Raw genomic sequence first — 26,402 nt, forward strand, 5'->3', positions numbered from 1 at the left:
GAAGACGAATGTGTCTGGGAGCTAAGTTAATTATGCATTCTAAAACTAAATGTCACACACACAGAATTATTTTGTACTGATCTTGTCCAAAAAATTTTCTAAGAGAAATTTAGATGATCTATGCAGCGTGTATATCTTCATGCTGAAAATAATACACATGACATTTTTCTTTCTTATCAGAGACTTGATATTTCTGAAAATTTACTGGCTACATGAAGAGCTGGAAAAAGAATAATATTTTCTGGATCAGAAAAGGGGTCATTAAAGATCCTCTTTATTGGTGAGTCAGTCTGTGGACGTGTCATGGGGTGCGATCACCCCCTGTCGGCCGGGCGGGGGGCTCACCGGACCCCTTCGTTCGACTCCCGATCCCAGGGCCGGTATGTTGGGTGCGATCACCCCCTCTCAAGTGAGCCGGGGGGATTCAGCAGACCCCCTCAACCCAGTTATTGGGTCCTGGGTCCAGAGTTTGGCCCCTCTGGGGGCTAGTCCCGTCGGCTTTGGCCAGGGCGGCCTACCGGCATAGGTGCACATTCGTTTGTCCACCAGGGTTGCAGGAGTCGTGAGCAAGGGGAGTAGGAGGAGGGGAACCTGGGCCCGCCCTCTTCACCGGGTCCCAGCCCGGGGCCCTAAGTGGAGGGGCTCGCCAATGTCCCTGCATGACAGACGGGGGAGTTTACTCCCAAAACACGTCTGTCCATGGATGCCACCAGGTTCCCGCCCCGGGCTGCTTCCTCCCCTCCCCAGGCCCTTGGGGCCCGGTTTCTGGCCCCCTCATGCCTACTGGGGTTCTGGTGATTGCTGCCTGTGGCGCTCCTTGGCCGCTCCTCCTGGGGCTCCGCTCTCCCGCACCGAGGCCTTGCCGGTTCGCACCCTCCTCAGGTGGCATGAGTTCCCCTGCTCGGTTCCGGTCTCCGGGCTGGCCGACCGCCACCTGCGGGGGCTGTCCTGGGGTGGGGGGGGCCATCCGCTGGCCTCGGGGAGAGCTCCGGTCCGTCCTCAGCCCGGCCCTCCACTGCCTGCAGCGGAGGAGGCTGCCCCCCTCCGTGCTGCCGTCGAGCCCTTTTGAACTGGCCTGCCGGTTGTGACGTGGCCTGAGAGCACCGCCTCCTCCGTGATGTGGCAGCCTCCCTCGCTGCATCCCAGCCATCACTCCTGGCCCTGGCCCCTCCCGGAACCATGCTGGGGGCAGGGCCCCTGGTTTCCCTGCCGTGCATGTGTTCCGGCCCCGCCGCCATTCTCCGGCGGCATTGGGGCGCCGCAGCGTGCTGCCCACAGCCCTGCTCTCCTCCTGCCTCCCTGGGTGGTCCGGTGTGCAGGCTGTTGGTCCTGTCACACAATCTTTATGATGAAAAGTTGGACAATCACAAAGTAATAGAAAATGATTAATTTTTCCCAAATGCTTTAAGTTTGGTAATCAACTGCAAGAACTAATTACATAAAAATCATGCCCCTGCCCAGCATTCCAATAGTAATTGCTTAAAAAGTCAGAAAAAGAGACACTACAAATTATTCACCAAAACAATCATGCAACAAAATAGTACAATAAGCTGGCCAAATAATTGTTTGACTTAACACCAAAATCAGAGAATTTGTTTAAACAAAAATAACAATTAAAGTCTTCAAGTCTTTTATGAAAGACAAAAATCCTTTAGCACTGGCTGAAGTTAGTCAAAAAAAGTTTTTGAAGGAATAAATAAACATTTCCATAGAAATTGTTTGTTTTAATTAAAAATACAAAAACTAGAAAAAAATCAGTAATTTGTAGATGTTTGTTTCCTAAAAGCACAAAACAAAACAGTTCTGACTATGTCCAAATGCTTTCCCAGTCCAATGTTTACATATCAAAAATGTTTGTTTTGAAACTACTTTTTAATTTTGTATTAGATTTTATAGTATAAAATAGAATTGTAAAGAATTAAAATTCAGCAGAAACATTTTGATCAAATTGATTTATAAAATATTAAAGAAAGGAATTCTCTCCTTCCTGAGATATCTCCATTTGATTATATAAATGCAACCTGGGGAACCCCACTTGTTATGCCCTTCCAGCATGACTCTGAACCATTAATAACTACTCTCTGAGGGTACGTCTAGACTGCAGACTTTTTTCGGAAGAAGCTTTTCCTGAAGAGATCTTCCGAAAAAACTTCTTTCAAAAGAGAGAGTCCACACTGCCAAAGTGCATTGAAAAAGCAATCTGCTTTTTTGAAAGATAGCGTGCATACAGAATGGACGCTATCTTACATTTAAGTAGTGATTACTATGGACAAAGTAGCCACCAGGGCACCTGTGCTTTTTGCTGGAGGACTCTTCTTTCGAAAAAACTCACTCTTCCGTGTCCACACACACCTTTTTCTGAAAGAGCTCTTTTGGAAACGGCGTCCTTCCTTGTAGAATGAGGTTTACCAATGTCAGAAAAACCCTTGCATTCTTTCAATTTTCTTTTGAAAGAACGCAATGGCAGTGTGGATGTGAGGGTATGTCTACACTAACACCCTAGTTCGAACTAGGGTAGTTAATGTAGTCATACGAACTTGCCAGGCGCCGCCATTTTTAAATGTCCGCTAGTTCGGACTCCGTGCCCGTGGCTACATGCGGCACGAACTAAGTAGTTCAGATTAGGCTTCCTATTCTGAACTACCGTTACTCCGCGGGCATGGAGTCCGAACTAGCGGACATTTAAAAATGGCGGCGCCCGGCAATATGCAAATGAAGCCCGGGAAATTCAAATCCCGGGCTTCATTTGCAACTCCAGTTGCCTACATTAACCACCCTAGTTTGAACTAGGGTGGTAGTGTAGACATACCCTAAGTGAAGTTTTTTTGGAAAAATGGCCATTTTTCTGAAAAACCCCTCTGCAATCTAGATGCACCTTGAGAGAGGTTATCCAGCCACTTATGCACTCCCTTTATAGTAGACTCATCTAAGTGCATTTGCCTAGTTTATTGATAAGAAGGTCATGTAAAACCATATCAAATGCCTTACTAAAGTCTAGGTATACAATGTCCACTGCATCTCCCTTATCCACAAGACTTGTTATCCTATCAAAGAATTGGATATTAAAACATATTAAAACTTTCATAACAGCCCTAAGGGTGTATGTAGTGACTGGATCAAGTGTTGGTATTTCTAAGCACATTGTTGTTCATTTATGTTCATTTGTGTTAATGTTGTCCTGGCCTGTTTTGTCTCAGAGAAACCACAATTCTGGTGGTATTCTGCCATCTATGTACAGAAATACAATGAAAAAAACAGATGAATGGTCCTAGAGGCACTGAAATAGACTGGGTAAGTCATGACAACTGCAAACATTAATACCTGAAGCCATGTAGACTCCTCAATTCTACTACCAGACATGGGGAATTATGCAACTCCTCCTTATTTAAGACTAAATCTAAAACTCTGTCCATCCTTTAATGCCACTTATTAAAAATATGTTGAAGGTGTATAATAATACTTGTAAGGTCTCACTAGAAGCAAGTCTCCCATTTGTTTTCAATGCCGGACTTAGAACATAGCTCAGGATATATGTAGGCCAAGGCTACGCTATATAGAAGATCCACACTGCTGCGGTTGATCTTCTGGGGTTTGATTTAGCGGGTCTAATATAGCCTCATCAGCACCGGTACTCCTGCTCCTCACAAGGAATAAGGGAAGCCAACAAGAGCATTTACTCCCAATTGACCTCCTGCTGTGTGGACAAAAGTCAAGAGAAGAGTGATTTAACATATGTCGATTCTAGCTCCGTAATAAACATATCTGCAGTTGCATATCTTAAGTCAACCTTCCTAGCAACAAGGAAGCAAGGAACAGATATCTGAGATGCTCTTTATATTGCTTGTTTTGAAGAGAAGATAGAAAGAAGTGATAATTATTTGTCAGGGCATGACAAATATATTTTTCTGATGCAGGACTACCTGATGAGTTAATTTCAGAGACAGCAACAAAACAATGGAGGGGTGCCTGTAGTTGTCAAGAGAACCTTCAGGGGTTAGCTGCCACCTGCTTAGTTCTTCTTTTATGCACAGATAAAAATCCTAATGTCTGATGTGAATAATGAAAATCAAGAAGTTTAAACTTATCCAAAATATGAGAACATGGTGCAGTTAATATGCAACCAGTAAACCATGAATTTATCCATTTAGTTTTTCTACTAGGCCAATGGTTTTGACTAGTTCAGCCACCACATTTTTTAACAGTTACAAAGAACAAAATAAATCCTAATAAACTAGATTAAAATAATAGGACTTTGTAAATGTGAGCAATTTTGTCATTGCAATAGAAGTAATCAAATAGTATTTCTATACCAAAACCTTCTAAATCTGTTTTCGCAAAACAATTCACCGTGAAGTCTCTTTAATCATAATTATAATGAAGGCCTCCCAGTCTATACTGCATAAGCATTTAATAAGCGTTGTTGTCATTCATCAGATTTTAATATCTGCAACCATAGCTGTGATATTTGTCTAACCCATACTAAATTAATTCCTAGGTTAATTCTATTACTCCAGGTCAGTTTCAATACAATGAATTTGCCCCCTCTACTACAGTTAAATATAGAAAGATACGTAACTATTTTAATTCAAGAACCTGCCACAGAGTAAAATTGATTTTGGAAATAAGAGTAGCGAGTCTCCATAACTTTGCCCCTTTTATAGTTATTTACCCCAAAGCTAATTAGCTGTAAAATGCTATCAGATCAGTATGGCAGAAACTTTAAAACATGGCCACACAAAGGAGAGAACAATGGTGAGTCAGACTGAACAGCTATCATTCAAGCAATTTGCATTCTCTGGGTGAAATCCTGGCCTCACTGAAATGAATGAGATGGTTGCTATTGTCTTTCATGGGACCAGGTTTCACTCTCCGTTTCTGTTTCACCTTTAACCACTTCCAAAAGACCAGCCTCCTAAATACTTTGCTTCCAGAAATAATAATCCTAAGGGTTTAGTGAAATAGCATTGCCCTGGAGGTAGACATATAAATATCCATATGGCTACCTTTGAGCCAAATTCTCCTTTAAACATCATGAATATTGTGTATATTGCCTGTTAAATTTCCCAATGGATTGTATGTTTTTAACACACTTTCAGAGGATTCAGAACTTTGCAAAGAGAAAGCATCAGTAGAGAGGTATTTCCAAGGAATAGAGTAAAAGGTACATATTACTCCTGTCTTACCCTTTTCCTCCACCCCCAAACCCCCATGTATTTTGTTCTGTCGCTCTCTCCCTGTAAATTGGCATTCCTGGAAATAATATTAGCACTTGTGTAATCATTCAGTGCTCAGCCATCACTATGGCCTTATTCAAAAGCAAAACACGTAATTTCCCCACAAAAGGAACATAACAACAAGCCTGAAACAGCATCTCTGGCCTCCTTTGTGTTAACAACTCTTCTCATATTTCCTGAAGCAATAAAACAACTCCTCTCTTACCAGGAACTAATCACTTTTCCCACTGCTTTCACATCATTGTCAGAAGTGCACATTTTAGGTGTTGTGTTTCTGTAGATTATGCATTCAGAAGACCAACCTCATAGCAGCAATTAATCAAAGACAAAATGGAAGTAAAAGCCCATGGCCTCTAAGCATTTTAAATCAAGGTTACAGTTAACCCTGAGAAGGTAACGAAGAGAAAAGAGAGGGGGTAAAAAGAACTTTTCTCTCATGCATATAGCCAGAAGTCAGGTAAAATAGTAGCTGGAAAGAGAAATGAAAGCACTGTTTTTGATAGCACTAGTGGTAGCATTAATCACACATGGTGGCAGTCTCAGAGGGCTAGCCATGATAGTCTGTAAGGGTATCTCTACATAGCAAAGTTATTTCTAGATAACAGCTAACAATGGAGGAGGGATAGCTCAGTGGTTTGAGCATGGGCTTGCTAAACTTGGCCTTATGAGTTCAATCCTTGCAGAGGCCATTTGGGGCAAAAATTTGTCAGGGATAGTACTTGGTCCTGCTGTGAAGGCAGGGGACTGGACTTGATGACCTATCAAGGTCCCTTCCAGTTCTAGAAGATAGGCAATCTTCAAAATTTAAACAGCTGTTATTTCAAAATAACTTTACCAGTGGCTACACAGCCAAACAGCTATTTTGAAATTAATTCAAAATAGCGGAACACTTATTTCGAAATTGGTAAACCTCATTCCACGAGGAATAGTGCCAATTTCAAAATTGCTATTTCAAAATAAGCACTGTGTAGATGCTTATTTGGAAATAGGGGGCCTCCAGCCTTCCCAGGGTGCCCTGGTGGCCACTCCAGCCTCAACCAAGAACACTCTTCTCCTTCCCCGTCCCCGGAGCCCTTAAAGGGGTACAATCTGGCCACAGTGACTGTGCCAGCACCAAGCCTGCCAGCCCAGAGCCAGCAGTCACTGCCCCTGACCCAGTGGCCCCAAAACACGAGCCAGCAAGCCATTGGCAGCCAACCCTCCACCACTCCCCAGGAGCAGTCTGCCAGCTCCCAGGAGCCTTCCAGGGCCCAGGGAAGGTGGGTGCTTTCCTGGTCCATGGTGGAGATCATGGACCATATTCAGGTTTGGGGGGGATGCCCCCAATGTCCATGATCTCCGCACTACATGGAGGAACATGGCCATCTATGGCAAGATAGCTGTCAGCCTGGCCACCAAAGGCCACATGAGAACCCATGAGCAGGTTCGCATGAAAATCAAGTTGCTCTGGTGAGACCCCCCCAACCCTGAGCCCTGAGCTTCCCCTCCCCCATCTTCCCCTTGCTTCCCCCTTCCAGCTCCCTCCTCTCAGGTTTCCCCCTCCCCTCTCCCATCCTCTCTTCTATCCTCTCCTGCCTCCTTTTCCCAGTCTCACCAGAGTTTCATTTTGCTCTCCCCCCATTTTGTTAAATAAAGAGAGTTTGTGTTCATGAAAATTCATGTATTTTATTTGATACCATAAGGGGGGTAAGAGAGGGATAAGTGGAAGGATGTGAGGGAGGACTGAGGCATAAGCCCCCAGTGGGGCAGACCAGGGAGGCTCTTAGTGCTCTTCAGGGTGGAAGCTCTCCCACAGGGTCTCCTGGATACTGACAGCCTCCCGGATGGACCCCCCAGATGGCAGCCTGCAGAAGGTGCAGCCATGGTCACAGCAACACGTCCACAAGAAGGACCAGAGTGCCCAGGGGCAGCTCTGGCTCCATGTTACAGAGTACTGTGGTGTCTGGAGTGAGGGTAACCAGAGCATGTAGAGACAAATGCTTTGCTGTCCCTCATCGAGGTAGGCAAGCAAGTACAGAAACCTGAGAACAGGCTGTCTGGGGGGGTCCCTTTAAGCACAGGCCTCGGATAGCCTCAGGTAGCAGCCACACAAAGTAACTCCTGACCTGATGCCCTGCCGGACCTGGTTCCAGCCGGCCTTAAATGCGATTCAGCGTCGACTCAGTGTGGACGTGATATTTCAAAATGCAATTTGTGTGTAGATGCGTTATTTTGAAATAACTTATTTCAAATTTAACTATTTCAAAATAAGATATTTTGAAATAACGCTGTAGTGTAGACATACCCCAACTTTAAAAAAGAGTAGTCCTTTGACATTTTAGGGTAAATCTACGCAGCACCGTTATTTTGAAATAACTGACATTATTTCGAAGTAATGTGAGCATCTACACAGCAATTCCATTATTTCAAAATAATTTCAAAATAACAGATGGTCTCCCGGAACAATTTTGCCACATCCAAGGAATGTCTCTGCTTTTCTGAAAATTGTTTTGGAAAAGCAGACACTTTTTTTAGCATCCCCGTGAACCTCATTTTACGAGGAAGAAGAGATGCTCTGAAAATTTTTTTTCTGACATTTGGCTCAGTGTAAATAGGTAGGCTGCAGAGCCAGCCCAAGGTACAGGCTAGCGGGGCTACCGCCCGGAGCGCCCCATTGTGGGGGGTGCCGTGCGGGGCTGCCAGACCGGGTGGGGGTGGGGCCGCACACGCGCTGCACTCCAGGGGCAGTGCCGCGCTCCTGGGGTCCGGGGCTCACAAATGGCTCGGGCCAGCTCTGGTAGGCTTTTTGCAATTTGTGTATCTTTTCCCAATAGAGCTGCATAGTCTAGACACAGCCCAAGAGATGGAGAACTGGCATGGACAGAATGCATATTACACCCTTTTAAGTAATATTGGAATTCAACTTGCTGTACATGCTTCCTCACACCCTTGGGGAATAATTGCTGTCAGCTAAAATTCCACTGGGCTGGGCTTCTCTGCTAGTGTACTGCCTCTCCTCATTCTCCCACAGCATGATCTGAGGGGGGAAAAATCTGCATTTAAAGGATCCCAAACTTCTGACTCTCTCTTTATGGTTGCATCTTTAACATTGTACACATATTGCAAAACAGAAGTATTCAGCAAGTTGCTGTGAATCCTTTCTAAGCTTGACACGATACAAGTATGTTATATTTTCTCTGCCTTCTTTCTGAATTTCATATAAGTTAATATCTCCGAGACCAAGACAAGAGGAGCTGAAGGGGAGTGAGTACAGATAAATACAAACAGCCTTGAGTAGTTCATCTTCTCATTCACTGAGAACACATTGTAACTCCTTGTCAGAAGGGTGTCTATTTCTCAGCTTGTCAGAGCCTGTTAGAATAACTGATATACCTGTCATGAACATTCTTGGAAGGGAATCCACTAATTCAAACATCAGTAATGTGCTTTCTCTCCATCAATCTACCCAACTGTGTTCGTTCTTTCCCTTTGACAAAAAACGGATTCATTTGAGAGCTGAAATCTTGCACCCTTGTTCTGTCAAATATTCCCTAAATATTTATGCTTCACCATTTGTAGTTAAACTGCTGAAGTCTAGAATGTACATGTAAACCACACACCGATATAGTTCACTATCCCGTATAGTGGCACTTAGACTACTTACAGTGAGAGATAAGAACAAGGGAACTCGACAACCTAAGCTGAGAGTAAGCTGGCTTTATAGCTCAAGCTGTAGCAGCTCCTATACTGAGGTCCCAGGTTGAAATCCACCCTGGGTGGTTATATATGTGTGTCGGCAATGACAAGGGAAGAAGAACTGCAGGAAGGAGTTGGAAATCCAGGTTTTTTATTTTTAAAAGAAATTACATCATTTTCCCTCTAACACAGGGCTACTCAGCTTTGGAAGCCCTGGGGGCCACAATGTTACTCACATGCTGAGGGCCTCAACTTAAGTGTGGTTGCATATACATGCAAATATATATGCAAATAATTTCTTTCACACTGATGGGCATGAATTAAGAAATTAAAGCAAAACTACACAATACACAGGCCCCATTTAAGTCAGTTCTGCTGATATTAATAAAATGCTATAATTACCCAATTTCCACGCATATGACAGCACAATTAATGAGCAATGACAGTCCAGGAATTTAACTACTAAAATGCATATCAACAGAAGAGCATTATATTGACTCGCTGTTGTAGAGCATGTTCCCAGTGGAGACCATGTTCAAAGAATCCCACCCGCAGGCCACATGTTGAGCCCCATGTAAACCCAAACCGCAAACCACCAGCCGCAAACAAACGGTCTGCGGGCCGCATGTTAAGTAGCCCTGCTCCAACATATTGGTAACATATTCAGAACTTCCTCTTTTCATTCTGGCTTCTAATCTCTACTATATAATTGTTAGAACTGGCTTTTTGGTTCATGGGCACTTCTGAAAAACTTGGGGCTGCTATAACACTAGGGCTTCTGGATTCTACAAATGTCATGAATGCAATAAAGACATAGATCTTTCAAGACAGAACGTGCACAACCCCCCTAACAACCATTGTCCTGAATCCTGTGGTCAAGTGACTTATGGGGAGAGGCTGAGGGAACTGGGCTTATTTAGTTAGGAGAAGAGAAGAGTGAGGGAGGATTTGATAGCAGCCTTCAACTACCTGAGGAGGGATCCAAAAAGGATGGAGAGAGGCTGTTCTCAGCGGTGACAGATGACAGAACAAGGAGCAAAGGTCTCAAGTTGCAGTGGGGGAGGTCTAGGCTGGATATTAGGAAAAAATATTTCAGTAGGAGGAGGATGAAGCACTGAAATGGGTTACCTAGGGAGCTGGTGGAATCATAAAACACTAGAACTGGAAGGGATCTTGAGAGGTCATCAAATCCAGTCCACTGCCCTCATGGCAGGACCAAGCACTGTCTAGATCATCTCTGAGAGGTGTCTGTCTAACCTGCTCTTAAATAGCTGCAGTGATGGTGATTCCACAACCCCCGTAGGCAATTTATTCCAGTTTTTAATCACCCTGACAGGCAGGAAGTTTTTCCTGATGTCCAACCTGAACCTCTCCATTGCTTCTTGTCCTATCCTCAGAGGCCAAGGAGAACAATTTTTTCCTCCTCCTTATAACATCCTCTTAGATACTTGAAAACCACTATCATGTCCCCTCTCAGTCTTCTCTTTTCTAAACTAAACAAGCCCAATTCTTTCAGTGACTCGCCATCCTTAGAGATTTTTCAGGACAAACTTGGGTTAGGGTCCTATAAAGATTATGAAGTCCCCCAAGCATTCTAGTTAATAGGAAGAAAAATTGAAAACATACATACTGTGGGGTCTGGTTTTGATTTTTCCAATATCAGTATAAGGTCTTGCCACAAAATTTAAAATTAGATAGAGATTAAAATGTCCTTGCAGTTTAGGGGCATTTGACCTGGAAATCCCACATAGATTCAAATTTTCAAAAGTAGCCTCTAAATTTGGGCTGCCTCCATTTTTTTAAAAAACTGATTTTAGATATGTAAAACAATCTTTCAAATGTGATTGTCTGATATTAGGCACCTATAGCCAAAATAAGTCACCAGACCAAGAAGCCTGAAATATCAATCATATGGCCATTTTAATTAGGCAAGTGAATGTTCAAAACTTTTGAAAGTGTGCTCAGATGTGTGAAAATAGATCCTCCCTCAACTGGAGATACACAATGTTATAATCCACTTTTGGAAAATTTGTAGTAAGATTCACAAAACATAAGTAAAATAAAGCCTCCCAGGGCTTGGCTTTCAGTGTGCTATGAGAATACTGAAATTGTAGTCCAGCAGCAGCACTATTAGCATTGCTCTCACTCAGAAAAGGGCCTGGATCCTGACTGTAAATAATAACTTTGAGTTTGTTTCTGCTGGGGACTCACATAATCGATAAAGAGGAGGAAACAAGGCTCTCGCTGGAGCAAAAGTTGCAAATTTGTGTTACTAGTGATGGGCTCAAGCCAAAAAGCAACATCAAAACACCTTTGAATTTTAAGGTTTTTTGAATCTGGCTCCAGATCCAGACCTCAGAGCTGACCTTGTCTCTATAATGAGTCAATCCTAATCTGGGATTTGGACACCTAAATTTTAGATTTTAGAGAAGGTTAGAGAGGAATTTGAATTTTATGGCTCACTTCTATTTCTTTTTGCAACGATAACAGTTCAGAATTAATTTTTATGTTGATTTGCTTCTTGTGGAACATAAACATTTGGCAGACTTAGCTGTGCTTCACTATGGCTGCTGCCATCCTTGACAAGAAGCAGGTCAGGAAAGACAAATTCCAAATGTAAAAGCCACAACAAACACTGCTGCAGGGCAAAAAGACAGGAGCACAAAGAAATAAGAGTAGGACCAAGATGTAGGCCAAGTTTCAAAGGAGTATCACAGTCAGGTATGGGCTGAAAAGAACAAGGAACTATGAGAGCATTTTGAGATATCTTCTTTAGAATTCACCATCATTGTCATCATAGCTCTATGCAGCTTCCAGAAATGCTTTTAGCTGAATTAGTGATGATACAGCACTTGACAATCAATTCAATGTGGAGTTGTATATCCAAGAAAAACATGTAAACTTACCACACACATCAGACTTAACTTGTGGCAACCGGCAAAAGACAGAATTTGGCCAATGGTGAAGAGCACCCTAACTGCTACTGCAGCTGCCAGTATAAATCCATAGTTGTGAGAGTAAGAGCAGCAACATTGCTCCACCCTTCTAGTTCCATTCTGACATCCTTTCATGCAAAGATTGAATACTGGCACTCTCAAGGAACAGTGCAGCAGACCACAAAGCTGATGGGTGAGAGGATGTCCCAAGAGCCCTTTTCATCAGTAGAGGTGTCACAGTCTTACAGGTCTTTCTCACACTTGGCCCATACAGTTCCTGGGGGAATCCCCCATTCAGTGTGATAGCCCTTCTTGGGGATTCACTTTCTCTTGGGGGTTGAGCCCTTCTGCCTCCTGGAACCACACCTCTCTGAGCCTCCAACACATCTGTTTCTCTCCATGGGCCCCCTCAGGGAGTCCACACTCTCTGGACCCCAGGGCCTCCAGTCCCAGAGAGAATAATGCATCCCTGTTCTCTAGACCACAGTGACTCTCAGCCAGTGGAAAACAGGAGGGTTTATTGAGCATATGAACACAGCATAAGAATTCTCAGGGCCTGTAAGTCTATCATTCTTCAGTACAGTGTGTCTGAGTCTCCCCTGCATCCAGATGAGGTCTGCCTGCTCCTCTGCCCACTCCAGAATCCACCTCCTCCCAGCCATGCATCCGATATCTTTCCCCAGCAGCTCCTCTCCTGTAAATTTATCTTCTGTCCAGTGTCACCTGGACCCCTCTCTTCTCACCCCAGTTGGAACCAACTGGTCAGGTCATCTGGGTCCTTTCTCTGCAGCTCATTGTCCTCCCACTAGCCAGAACTAGTTGCACTGTCCAAGCTGGGTCTCCCAGTCACCAGTTACTGGGGTCTCCAGTCTCCAGGCCACTGGCTGGGGTCCTAAGTTCCGTGCTGATCCCTGTAACAATAAACTCCTTCTCCCCTCACCTCATTAAAACAGTAACACTCAGGGACACTAAGTGCCACCCACTCTGCATTCACACCCTTCAAAACCCCCACACATCCCCCCTTCATCACAGGAGGCCACTAGCTTGGGGCTGCTGATGGACTATTGCAAGTTCCAAACCAAGAATTAGATTCCTTCTTCCTGACCACTGAAGGCATCTAAGTCTCTCTAAAGGCATGTCTACATATAGAGCTGGGTGTATGATACCCAGAGTGAGAAGACATACTCATCAAGCTAGTGTGTGAAAAGGGTAGTGTAGTCACTGTAGCATGGGCAGTAATGTGAGCTAGCCACTTGAGTATGTACTATGTGGCCCAGCTGGGTTTATACTCAGAATGGTTAGCCCTTCCTGTCACACTGCACTGCCTGTGCAATAGAGGCTATTTTATTATTTTTCATATTTTTCATATGCTAGTTCAACGACAGGTAGTGCCCATATGTCTCCTCAAGATGGAAATTATTGCCTTGACTCCCAGTACAGACATACTCTCTGTCTGTTCTGGCTGTCCTCATGTGAGTTCCATAATTAGCTGTCTGTCTTGGCAGCTCACAGGAGCTTACTGGACACTAGGTAGCTTACAAGTTATTCTCTCCCTCTGCTCGGTTCTTCCACCACCAGAATCTATGCCTCAGCCCTAATTTAGTATGGCCCTTCTGAACAGTCCCCACGTGCACCAAAATGAAATTTGCCTGAAATCAGGATCACATGGCTAAATTTAAACCGGTTTCATAGTCACTGATAAACAATATAAATGAGAGGAGGATCAGGATCATCATATGTACTTGCAGACATTTCCACTGCCTGGTGAAAGCAATTACCTTGAGCTGCTGGTAGAAGAATAAGTTAGATATGTCACAGTGGCACTCATTTCCAAAGATGAATATATTCTGAAATGCTGCATTGTATTGTTTCATCAGTTGATTAAGGCTGTGGAGCATGACAGAGAGAAATAATACTTAGCATGACACAAGCTGGTGCCAGTAGCTTTCAGTGGAGGCTCCACTGAGGGACTGCACAATAGGAACAGTCTGTGCCATCTCTTTGAGCATATCCTACAATGTTAGATGGTTCATTTCCTGGCCAAGAGGAATTCAGAAGAGATCACAATTAATATGTTCTCTCTTCAGGCACATCCAGAGAAGTGCCTGAAGCTGGCTCTCTGGTGCATTCTAATTGGAATGGCTTCTTTTCTTCCATCCCTTCTTCTTGCGTGGGTTGGCTCCTGGTTTCTTTATTTCAGTGTCTCTACATCTCTATGCCTGGGAAACAGGGAAGCTATCCCTGAGGAAATAACTCCTCCCCTCCTCTGTTCACCGGGAATATAACCCACTGAACAGAGAAAATATATTTACAACACACTACTGTATTATTATGAATAATATACAAAATGCAACACAATACACTAACAGAAATGCAAAAAAAAAAAAAAAGCCATCTTGAAAAGGAACAACATAACACCAGGAACTTTCCTGAGGACAGCAAATATGGGGAAAGACAGGATTAAAATTAATGTAAACATTAAAACATCAATCATCTAACAATTTCCCAACCTCCCTTCACTCATCACTGCCTGAACACAACCCCCTAACCACCTGCCTAGAACTGTTGCACAAAGATGGGACTTGATGATATGTCTTGCAGCACTCTGAAAGTTGGTTGTGCTAAACAAAAAGAAAGGGGGTTAGGATCCTCTCCTTTCTCCCAAGGTGGGATTCTGGGCGAGATCTTAGCTGCCTCTGGGTAGCTAGCACTGCTTTGATTCTCTGCATCCCTGATCTGGTCTCTGCAGGACTGGCACTCCCATAAACTCTACCATGGTTTCAAAATCCCTGAGAGAGTGGGAGATGATGAGAGATACCCCAGGGTCTTTTACTCCTCCTCCAGGTCCAAACTCAAACCACTCCATGTCAAAACCACAGTTGATCCTTTGAGGAAGCTTGACCATGGCCATTGTGGGAATCGATCAGTTCTGTCTTCTTGTTGCCCAGCAAACTGTGTCTATGTAAAACATTCCTACCCTCATTGGCTTGTGTAGGAGTTTCCAGTTTATACCATCTCTGCTCAGGATCCTAAACAGGCAGGGAAATTGTGTCAGAGGGCTCTTGGAGCCATTGCTGCTGCAATTCAGAGACTCTCCTAGATACATAGGGACTCAGTTCAGTGTTCCAGGAGCTAGCAAACTCCAGTGGGGGCACGTGATTTCATTTCCCCTTTCTGAGTTTCCTGGGCACAGGTCAGTGTCATACTTTTGCAGGTAGCCATTTCCCGAGGTAGTGAAAACACTACTAAATGGCAATACTTGCTTAAATGAGTTCTGGTTTTTATTCTCCCTTACATGCTCACAGAAAGCAGTGATAAAATCTTGAAACCTCAGAATTCTCTGGAGGAAAAAAGCTGTTATTTTTATATATTATCTACTCTGAATTGTTATATATGTCATGCTGCATCAAATTCAGTGTTTTGTCTGTGTTAAGGGACAGTCCATATGAGAGGTGACTTATTTAATATCATCAAGGGCAATACAGCATAGGGCTGAGCAAAATGTAACTTTGCAAATATAGTTGTCTTTGGGTTATACAACTTTTTAAAAGAATGTAGCTTGTTATGAATTTTCTGAAAGGCAACTGCCACTAATAAACTACAACAAGTTTCCACATAGTACAACAACTACAACTGTTTCCACATAGTTTTTTTTAAACACATCTATGTGGTTATATCTATCCACACTTAACTAGCAATTTGTCAGTTAATTCATATTCCCTACTATATTTTAGTCTTGATAAATAATTTAACTAGCCCTAATTATATTTTTTTCACATACAAAATGTAAAAGATAGGTTTTGGGTGTTTATTACATAAGATTCTAGATCCAACTGTTCATTCAGATTCCCTAAATGTAATCAGACTCACCTTGCATAATCCTTAACCCCCTTTCTTGTAGACAGAATAATCTTGGTTTTCTGGGCTCAAATTAAGCAAAGAGATGAATAGTTACAGCATGTGGATACATACATGAATGGGACAGGTTTCTGATTTTGCTACTGAATGATACACTGGCAAATTTTGTAGGTGTGTTTGAGGAGACACACTGATGATCTGGTGGTCATCATTTAATATTTTTAATCCTCTCTTTTTACTCTGGTGCAAATGAACATCTGTGTAGGCTGAAGTAAACCTGAGTACTTCCCTAAAATAGTATTTTTTTTTATTTTAAGCCTTGAGTGATCAAGCTGCTGCTGTTCTGGCTTGTTAAATTGTAAGAAAACAGAGACATGACTTATTATAGCTTATCAAGAATGGGGGCTATATACCGAATGGAAGATAATGGCATATTGTAAGAGGTTTCTGAAAAGTGAGTCTCACACAGCTAGAATTGAAGGATGCTGCAAAATTCAAAAATTAGACTATCAAAGTCTGATGCAAACTGTTCACAGATATTCTGATCATGAGCTTTGAACAGCCCTTGTCAGAAAGAGTGGATTATTTTAGATATTTTCTCACAAATTGCCTTATTTCATAATGAAGTGTAATATTTTCACATGTGTAAAATGAGTAAATGATGATTTGCTTTGGGCTGTGAAGGACTATAAAGAGTTTCAAATATTCCTACAGGCTTTGCAACATTATCATTTACATATCACACATGCACATGTGGTTTGCTAATACAGGTATGGCAAAAAGCTTGATGACTATAAAAAATGTTGATTAAAATATATCTTACTTCAATTATAATGGATAGCTAAACATCAATACTACTATAAAGGGAAAGAATTAGGTCTTTTACATTATAAGGCAAGTTTTAGAACAGACTAAATGGAGTACAGTAAATGTGTTTGATGTGACTAGGACATCAATTTGTGTGAATGTCTGATTTATAGATCAGAGCTGTGGCTAGCATATTGCAAAAGTTATGGGTCTATCAGAGATTCAGTTGGGAATTTGATATCTTTTAAAAAATAAAATCCCATCCTAATAGTGTGTGAGAGTTAGGCTAAGAGAAAAAAAAGGGTTCACCTGCATTGCAGCAAATTTCTGTAGCTTCAGATTTTCAGTGCTGATTCTGACAGGAAATCATAATTTCTACTGAGATGATAACATTCAAACAACTTCCCAAAGGCTATTTAGGCCAGGGATCTGATTTTCCACTCCATATTTATAATTTCTGCTAAGTGTCTTTATGTGTCTTAATCTATCAAATTGTAAACTTAGAAATGAGAGAACCAGATGTTTCAACCAAGCTACTGTAAACTAAATACATTACATGAAAAAGGGCTGATTTTCTTTTATAGCACTATCTGTGTTTGCAAGGGTGGAATTTTAGGTGGGTAAGAGGAGCAGCAGCCATGCACTCTGTGAGGCAGCTTGCTTTTCATCTCATTCCCCAGATGCTAATGGAGTGAGGGGAAAGTACTTGCATTCCATGCATGCCTCTCACACCTAGCTGATGAGCTGCCTTCACCAGCCAGATGTGAGAGGAATGCACTGAATGCAAATATTTTTTCCTCACTCCCTTAGCATCCAAGGCATGGGATGAAAAGCAAGCTGCATCCCAGAGCACATGGCTGCTGCCCCTCCCCCCACTCAAAATTCCACCCTTGTGTAGGAAGCCCTTCACTTATCTCTACTTCTCATTTTACACTGATGAAATCCTGCCTTCTTTAAGGGTATTTGCTAGAAACTTGTGTCCTATAACTCTGCTACTTCCATTCCATAATTTAAGTTTGGATATTGTTCTGCGGTCTACAGGTCCCACATTGAATCAGGGCTGTGAGTAAAACAATATTAGGCTAGGGCAGCTCTGTCTAGCAACAAGTGCAGAGCATGTTTACAACAAAGGACCAGTTTAAAAGGACATTGCTTGCCCAAAAAAGGGGGGATGGATCGGTATGTTGCACTGAGGAGCAAGTCTGAGAGCTGTGTCAGGAATAGCTACAGTTTTTTGGAGTCTGCTCCAGCAACAAGGGCTTGGATTCCCCTCCTCCTCTGAAAGCCCTAAAAAAGATTCCTTGAACTGACACAAAAAGATTGAGGAGAGTCTTCTAAGATGATGACCCAGACTGAGGATCTCCAGACTGGTAGGAAATGACACAAGGGGAAAATATTATTTGGAGATGCTCATGTCTACCCTGCAGGCTTTTTGAGCAAGAAGCTTTTTGCAGCAGAGATCTTTTGCAAAAACTTCTTGCACAAAAGCGTGTCCACACTACAAAAGCGATGTGCTTTTGCGCAAGAAAGCATCCACACTGCATGAATGCTCTTGTGCAAGAAAGCTCTGATGGCCATTAACAGAATGGCCATCAGAGCACCTGTGCTTTTTCTGATACGCTCTTTTTGCACAAGAAACCCCTGTTGAGCGTCTACACACACCTTTTGAGCAAGAACTCTTGTGCAAAAAGGAGTTATGCCTCATAGAAAGAGGTATACCTATATAGCAAAACACCCTTTGTTCTGCCATTCTACTGAAAATTTTCTTGTGCAAAACCACACTTGAGGTGTGGATGCTCTGTGGGTTTTTGCGCAGAAACATCTCTTATTGCGCAAAAACCCTGTAGTGTAGACGTAGCCTAACTGGGCTGGACACTTTGATTAAACTGCTAGCGCCCTTCCTTGGGACTGGGTGAAATGTGTGAGCCTGTGTCCCCCTAAATTACCACTCTCCATCACTCATCTGCAGTGACAGAATCTGAGAGGGAGCAACTAGAGCATGTAGGAGTGACTGAGACTGCTGCTGGGGCCCCTCTGGGATGACTAGGCTGGCAGAAATAGTATGACCCTGTCCTGACTGCTAAGCCAGTTGGTCATCAGCTCATCCTCCTATGGTATATATAAAAAATATGACGGGGAAGAATAACTCTGTGGGAATGTTCATGGAAAGCTCTCTGTTCAGTATACAATGAGGAATCCCACGGCACCGTAGAGACCAGTAGATTTATTAGGGCATAAGCTTTCCTGGGTAAAACCCACTTAATCAGATGAATTGGAGTGGGCGTGAAGATATAGATTGACAGAGCCAGAGGAGTACCCAGAAGTAACCTACTACAGATCATGCCCAACAAAGAAAATAACAAAAGACCACTGGTTATCATCTGCAGCCTCCAACTTAACCCCTCCAGCGCATCATAGACAATCTACAACCAATTCTTAAAAATGATCCCTCACTCTCACAGATCTTGGGAGACAGCCAATCCTCACCCACAGATAGCCCCCCAACCTGAAACAAATACTTACCAACAGCCACATACAACACCATAGAAACACTCACCAATGAATCTATGCCTTCAACAAACCCCGTAGCCAACTCTACTCATGTATCTATACAAGTGACACCATCACAGGACCTTACCACATAAGCCATACCATCCACCTGTGCATCCACTAACATGATATGTGACATCATGTGCCAGCAATGCCCCTCTGCCATGTATATTGGCCAAACTGGAGAGTTTCTGTGCCAAAGGATAAATGGACACAGATCAGACATCAAGAAACATAACACACACAGGAGACTGCTTTAACCTCCCTAGACATTAACTCATGGATTTAAAAGTAGCTGTCTTTTTACCCTCCCCTCCCAATCCCCCCCCAAAACCTCCCACCCTTCAAAACCATATTACAAATCTGTTCTCTTTTAATAGGCCATGTCTACACTAGGAAAGTATTTCAAAATTACTAAATTTGACTTAACACCTGATGTAACAAATTCAAACTAGCATTCCCAGGAAGAACTGGGGAATAATTAGTTCAAATTACTCTGGGGAATAATTATTTTGAAATAGTGGCACTGGAGCATCCACAATATCCTTATTTTGAAATAACTATTTTGGAATTAGTGTTACTCCTAATGAAAAATAGGAGTACTGAGTTCCACAGCCCGTTATTTTGAAATAACAGACCTGGTATTGTGGAGACTCTGCTTATTGGTCTGTACAGCACCAAATTTTAAAATAAAGCACTATTCCGAAATGTCCCTGACTCCTCATAGAATGAGGTTTACAGGGATGTCGGAATAGTAAGCCCTAAATAATGGGCTTGTTGTGAAGACGCAGCATAGCTATTTCGCAATACTCCGGTATCCCAAAATAGCGTTGCAGTGTAGACGTAACCTTAGAGAAAATGCATATGTAAACAGGCATCAGTAGGATGGTCTACTTCTACTTGTCTCAAGTATTCATTTTCATTTTTGTTTCTCTTTAATTTATATTGTCTGTCATTCTTTTGATATTAGGTTTCGTTCTGAGATTAAAAGGTATTATTTTCCTGTGATAAACCATTCATGATGTTATAAAACAATAGAAATCTATGTAATGGACAGTACTCCGTGCTATCCCTCTAAATTAATCTATTCGGCTGTGTCTAGACTGGCCAGTTTTTCCGGAAAGTCAGCTGCTTTTCCGGAAAAACTTGCCAGCTGTCTACAATGGCTGCTTGAATTTCCGCAAAAGCACTGACTTCCTACTGTAAGAAATCAGTGCTTTTTGCAGAAATACTATGCTGCTCCCGTTCGGGCAAAAGTCCCTTTTGCGCAAAACTTTTGCGCAAAAGGGCCAGTGTAGACAGCTGAGATTTGTTTTCCACAAAAAAGCCCCAATTGCGAAAATGGTGATCGGGGCTTTTTTGCGGAAAAGCGCGTCTAGATTGGCACGGACGCTTTTCCGCAAAAAGTGCTTTTGTGGAAAAGCATCCGTTGCAATGTAGACGCTCTTTTCCGAAAATGCTTTTAATGGAAAACTTTTCCGTTAAAAGCATTTCCGGAAAATCATGCCAGTCTAGACACAGCCTTCTTGTTTATTTGTGTTACTGTAGTGCTAGAAGTCCTGGTCATGAACCATTGTATTAATATTGAATCTTATGCTTTTATGTCTTTATAGGAAAATTTAATAATATAAATTTGAAAAAAAGCACTAGTACTACAACCCATTCTCAACTTTTCTACCAAAAGTGCACAGCAATCTTACAAACATAATACACTTAGACTTCTATAGTTACTGAAGTTCCATGTCACTATAGAGTTCTAACAGTTAGTTAGTACTGACCCCTGCTGTTTTTACAGCTTCAAATTTTCATTCTGCAGCAGCCACACAGTAATAACTGTTTGCATATACAGATCTCAGCGAGGGTAGCTGGGTGAGGTTATTAATCTCTGGTGTATACATTTCCTGAAGAAAGTGTCTATGAATCCTTGCTAGCTGGCCTTTTAAATCACACAACCATACTTAGAAATTACCAGACTCTTGAGATACAGGGAAAATATATTAGAAAGTACTCTAGACAGACTTAATTTAACTGTAAAAACACTCAGAACTGTAGGTTTCATTTCAGAATTATTTTCCTTTCAAGTGTACTATATTTTTGAAAAAAAAAAAAAAAAGAACCCACGACCTCCCCATATATGGGTAACACTTCTGAACAGTGTAATGGAAATAATCAAGTATGTAACAAGATCAGAACGAAAGAACAAATTATTAAAATTGGTCATCTTTTAGGCCAGTAGCCAAACCTCTCTTTATCTGTGGTGAATAGTATAATGCTAATGAATTGTAGCCATTTTTAAAACACAGTAGCAAGCATATGAGTAAATAAGTATAACTTTTTCCTGCCATTTTATTTTTTTCTTTCATCTGTATTTTCATTCTTCTGCATATCTATTTTTAAAAAAAACACCTTTGTCCCAACAACCTAAGAAAAAAATCACTATTGATTTTAGGTCTGGTCAGAGTGCATTTAAGACCTATTTTGAACTATCCCTCATAATTACAGACATATATGAAAAATACATTATATGGTGGTATTTAAATCTGGGGGAGAGGAGTTCTGTGATCCATTATGAGAACTGTGTGTGTAACAAACACATTTTGAGAATTGCCATATCAGTTTGTTTTCAGGACTTCCAGTCTTTCAATAAAGATGCAAGGTGAGGAATGCATACAGATTTTCCTTTATTAGCACCTTATAAAATTATTCCATTTATTACTTTCAGAGAGCTAGCGGAGGATGCTTCTGAGTAACCATAGTCCACACTACAAAGCCTGTTTCCCCTGCCTTTGACATTCATTTTTTTCACATCAAAAGCTGTGAATGGGACATATCCAACCCACTTAATTAGCTTCATTAACCCAAGTGCTACAACAGGTAACTGCTTTTTCTGTTATATATATCTTGGATTCTGTTATTTCTACTCCAGTTCATCCGATGAAAAAGGTTTTACTCACAAAAGTTCATGATTTTGTTAGTCTCTAAGCCCTGGTCTACAATAGGGAGTTATTTTGAAATGCTTCCCCTTTTATTTTGAAATACTAAGCAGAGAGTCCACACTACCAGGCCTGTTATTTTGAAATAATGGGTTGGTTATTTCAAAATCTGTACTCCTGCTTTCCTTGGGAAATAAGCTTATTTTGAAATAGTTATTTTGGGAGTTATTATTTCAAATGTAGTTATTTCAAAATAATTTTCTAGTATAGACATGCACTAAGGTGCCACAGGACTACTTATTCTTTTTTAAAGTTATAGACTAACATAGCTACCTCTCTGAGGTATGTGACTTTCCTGCCATAGTACCTTCTTGGTTTATACCCTGTATCTTACCCATACAGCACCTAGCAAATTTGAAGCACTACTACAATATACAGATCAAATGTTGATGGCTCCTGTTTCAAGGGACAGGCATTGTTCCTTAGAACTGAATGTCTGGTACAGTAAAATACATGTTGCTGTGTTTCTCATTTCAGTTATTCCAAAAAACCAATGTTCATTGGTTTAAAGAAAGCAATACAATCTAAACAAAAAGGTAACTGTATTAGGCAGTGCAAGCATAGTAATTCTGGGTGACAAGGAATTCCTGAATCAGTCCATGAAGCATCAGAGGGTTTTTCCCCACCGCAATTCCTTTCTCCACTTCTTCGTTATCTTATTCCATAATTCGGCTAGGCTTATGTGCCTGCAGCTACTCAGTCCTTCACAGAGTCTACCTCATAAAAGCTAGAAGGTGTGGATTGAACCATCTCCTGGAATGTACATCAGCTACTAATGAAATTGATCAGAAGCAGGGACTTCCAGGTGCCTCTTGGCATGAATATTAATGTGCTGCAAAACAGAAGAAAGTGATAGAACTGAGGCAAATGCACTAGTGCTCCCTCTCCAACCGAGGAGCGATGCCAACAGTGGGGCTGACAGCAGCTGCAGCCTCGGGGTCAAGGTGTGGAGGGTGCTGGCTCTGTGCCTCTGGAAGGGGTGGAGCTATGGGTAGAAAAAGCGGGGCTGAGGGCCCGGCCTTCAGAACCCTCCAGAGTGGCAGAGCAGCTCTCCTGCAACAACTCAAAGGGGCCCCTGGTTCTGGCTGCCACTGCTACTATAGTGGCAGTGGCTGGGAGCTCAAGGCCCCTGTGCAATTGCCCCCTTTGCCCCCAACCGTCAGTGGGCCTGGATGCCAGTGGTACATACTGGGGCTCAAGTGATGTTGATGTAATACCCTCTGTTACAGAGGCTGTTGCTGTTGGTATAGCATCTGCCCTTTGTCTTAATAGCTGCACAATATGGGTGTATAACAATTACTTGTTGAAATATACTCCTCAGTATTTCAGCAGTAAATAAGAATCTACTCTGCATCCCTGTGTGGTACTAACAAGGTGAATGCCTCTTTTCATATGGATACAATGGACACCCTTTTCATGGAGTTCTCACTCTCATGCCAAATTCATCTGAAATGTACTGCCTTAATTCCACTACATGAAGGCCAATATTTCTAATCAAGTTAAATAAAAGAAGTGACCACTACAAAGAGAATTACAGAGACGTTTTCTTCAGTTCAAGGAGTTGCTTGATGTTTCCATGTCCTAAGCAAATGTTCCCCATTTTACAATGCAAACCACTTTTCTTGGGCTTAGAAAGTTTTCCGGTTCATCTTCATCATACTTGACAACTGCATCTTTTTCATTCTGTAGTTTTACTCGCAATATTATCACACCGTAGCATAAGGGCTCTAAGATCAGCAGCATATGAGGTGTCTGACAACTGATTAGCAACTTTCATTCTAAAGACTGCTAAAGCTAGGCAAGAAGATTTACAAATACATATATATAGAAAAGGATGAATTTACCATTTTTCTGCTATGAAGCATGAAGTTGGTGGGACAAATTCTGCTTTGATTAAAAATAATATAATTCCACTGGAATTCAAAAGTTCCTCACATTTTTGCAAAAGGTCAGTTTATTGGCTTTGAAACATTTGGGGTGAATATATGGACTTTGGTAGGGCCAGGATTTCACTCTGGTTTTCCCAACATGACTTCCGCTTTTTGCTGTTTTTAATTATTTAGTAACAGTTTTACTTGTCACGTGAAAATCACTAGATTCATCTAACTTTAGAATCAATTCATATTTAGCTATCCTAAGGACAGCATTATACATAGCATTATAAAATAAATAATGACAATATGCAATGAATACATTCAATGCATCATAACAAAGAAATAGTATATCACGTAGAAAACTGCAGAATTAATTCCAATGAATTGCTAACTTTCATTATAAGCCCACAGCATACTCTGCTTAGTAAGAAATTTATCTGCTTAACTTTTCATGCAGCGTTAATGCCTCTTTCCATATGGATACAACTTCATGGAGTTCTCACTCTTATGCCAAATTCATCTGTAATGTACTGCCTTAATTCCATTGTATGAAGGCCAATATTTCTAATGAAGTTAAATAAAAGCACTGACATTCCTGAAATCAATATTGAAACATTTTAAAGGAGCTAAAAGTATTATTCAATACATTTTTAATGATTTGCACTGTATAATAACATATTCTCTATATTTGATAGAGTGTGTATGTATACCTGTCTGTTCAAGAACTCATCCTAAACAATAAGAGCTAGGATCACCAAATTCATTATACAGTTTCCTCTTATCAAAATTTAAAGCAAGGTAAGTGTTTGGTTATGCCAGGAAAATGGGATGTGCCTGGAGTAGGATTGCTCCTTAGAAAACAAAACAAAAAGAGTAACAGAATCACCAGGCAGGTGAAAGGGACTAACTGGAGGGTGCATCCCCTCCCTCTTCTGGACCGGCCTGCCCACCAGCCTCCCTTTTCCCTAGGTGTTCTTTAGGGAGATCAGGAGAGGTTGAAGATTGATGCAATGATGTAAATGAAGCATGTACATTTTCATTTTATTTTCACAAAAATTAGTTGAGTAAGGGACCTGAGTAACACTAGGTAAATCTTCTAGTTTACCTATATATTTTAGGGCAGATCTACTCTATAGGGGAAGGTTGACTTAAGGGATGCAATTCCAGCTATGTAAATAAAGTAGATGGAGGTGATGTACCTTATGCTGAGCTAGGGCACCATCCTCACTGTGGGACATCAACTGGAGAAACAATCCAGTCATTTTCCCTTACTCCTCACTACATCAAGAAGTATCAGTATTGACAGGAGTTCCCTCAGCATTTGATTTAGCATGTCCCCACTAGACCCACTAAGTTGAATGTTGGAAAGTCAACCTTTGCAGTATCAATCTTCTCTGCAATGTAGATGTACCCTTAGAGTGAGTCAGTCTGTGTGGCTTCTGTCTTTGAGTGTGTTTGTTGGTTCAGGAACTCTCCCTAAATGGTAAGGGTTCAGGCCATCAAATTTGGGATGCAGCTTCCTCTTCTCCTAATTTAAAACAAGTTCAGGGTTTGGTTGTGCCAGGACAATAGGAAGCCCAGGGAAAAGTAGTTTTCCATAAGGGAGGGACTGCTGTTTGGAGGGATGAGAAATGAGAGTGGCCACTGGGGGCCGCGAGCTGCAGGGAAGAGATATCCTGCAGAGTGTCCATGATGGGCAGTGGTAAATCTGCTAGAACACTATAAATTGCAGCTACACAGAACTAATTGCTATTCAGGAAGGCATGTAAGCATGTGTTGCATAAGGCATAATGAAGTCAATCAAATTCTTTCCTGAATTGTGGAAAGCCAGGATATCTGTGAAACAGAAATATTAGAAGAGTGTTGGCATTTTAAATGCTCCAGTTAGTTAGCATGTACTTCAGCCAACATGAGCCTTAAAACCCTCCCTCCCCCTCCATTTTATTCCACCTGTGTTTGGTTTTATGAACAAATAGGTGACTAATGCTAGTTAAATTTGTGTCTTATTTATTTAATCATTTACAAAAAAAATTTCAGCATGGCTCAGTACAAAGCTATCACGTCATGTTTTCATAAGGCTTGCCTGTTCTCTTTTACTTTTAGCATACATTTTATATTTGAAATGTTTGGCATCAAATAAAATGTTATTCTGCTTTAGGAAAATGCTACATTGAAGTGCACGACATATCCTGAGTGTTTAACTTCACCTATTTTCTAGAGAAAACATATATTTGTTAATGAAAGTTCTTCTGTTTATAGCTTTAATAATTGGTGTAAATCAAACGTTGCCCTCATTTAAAAACACATATTCATTTACCTGGGCATGCTTGAAATGTCATGTTTTCTGCTACATGAAGCATTTTAATAGACTCCAGCATAATTGAAAGAGCTGCTAGCAGATCAGATAGTTAAACCTAACTACATGTTGCAAAGATTTTGAGATGCCTATTATCTGATTTGTTACCAGTCACAAGC

General features: G+C 41.6%; 1 long non-coding RNA gene across 1 annotated transcript; it reads left to right on the plus strand.

The window, feature by feature from the left end:
• Positions 1-178: 178 nt before the first annotated feature.
• On the plus strand, positions 179-21,975 carry LOC142826754 (uncharacterized). Its single transcript, XR_012900985.2, has 3 exons — positions 179-280; positions 3,198-3,291; positions 21,783-21,975. It is a non-coding gene; the product is annotated as an uncharacterized LOC142826754 (long non-coding RNA).
• Positions 21,976-26,402: the final 4,427 nt, after the last annotated feature.

Source organism: Pelodiscus sinensis, chromosome 2 (genome assembly GCF_052426305.1).
Source record: "Pelodiscus sinensis isolate ZL-2025 chromosome 2, ASM5242630v1, whole genome shotgun sequence".
NCBI lineage: Eukaryota > Metazoa > Chordata > Testudines > Trionychidae > Pelodiscus > Pelodiscus sinensis.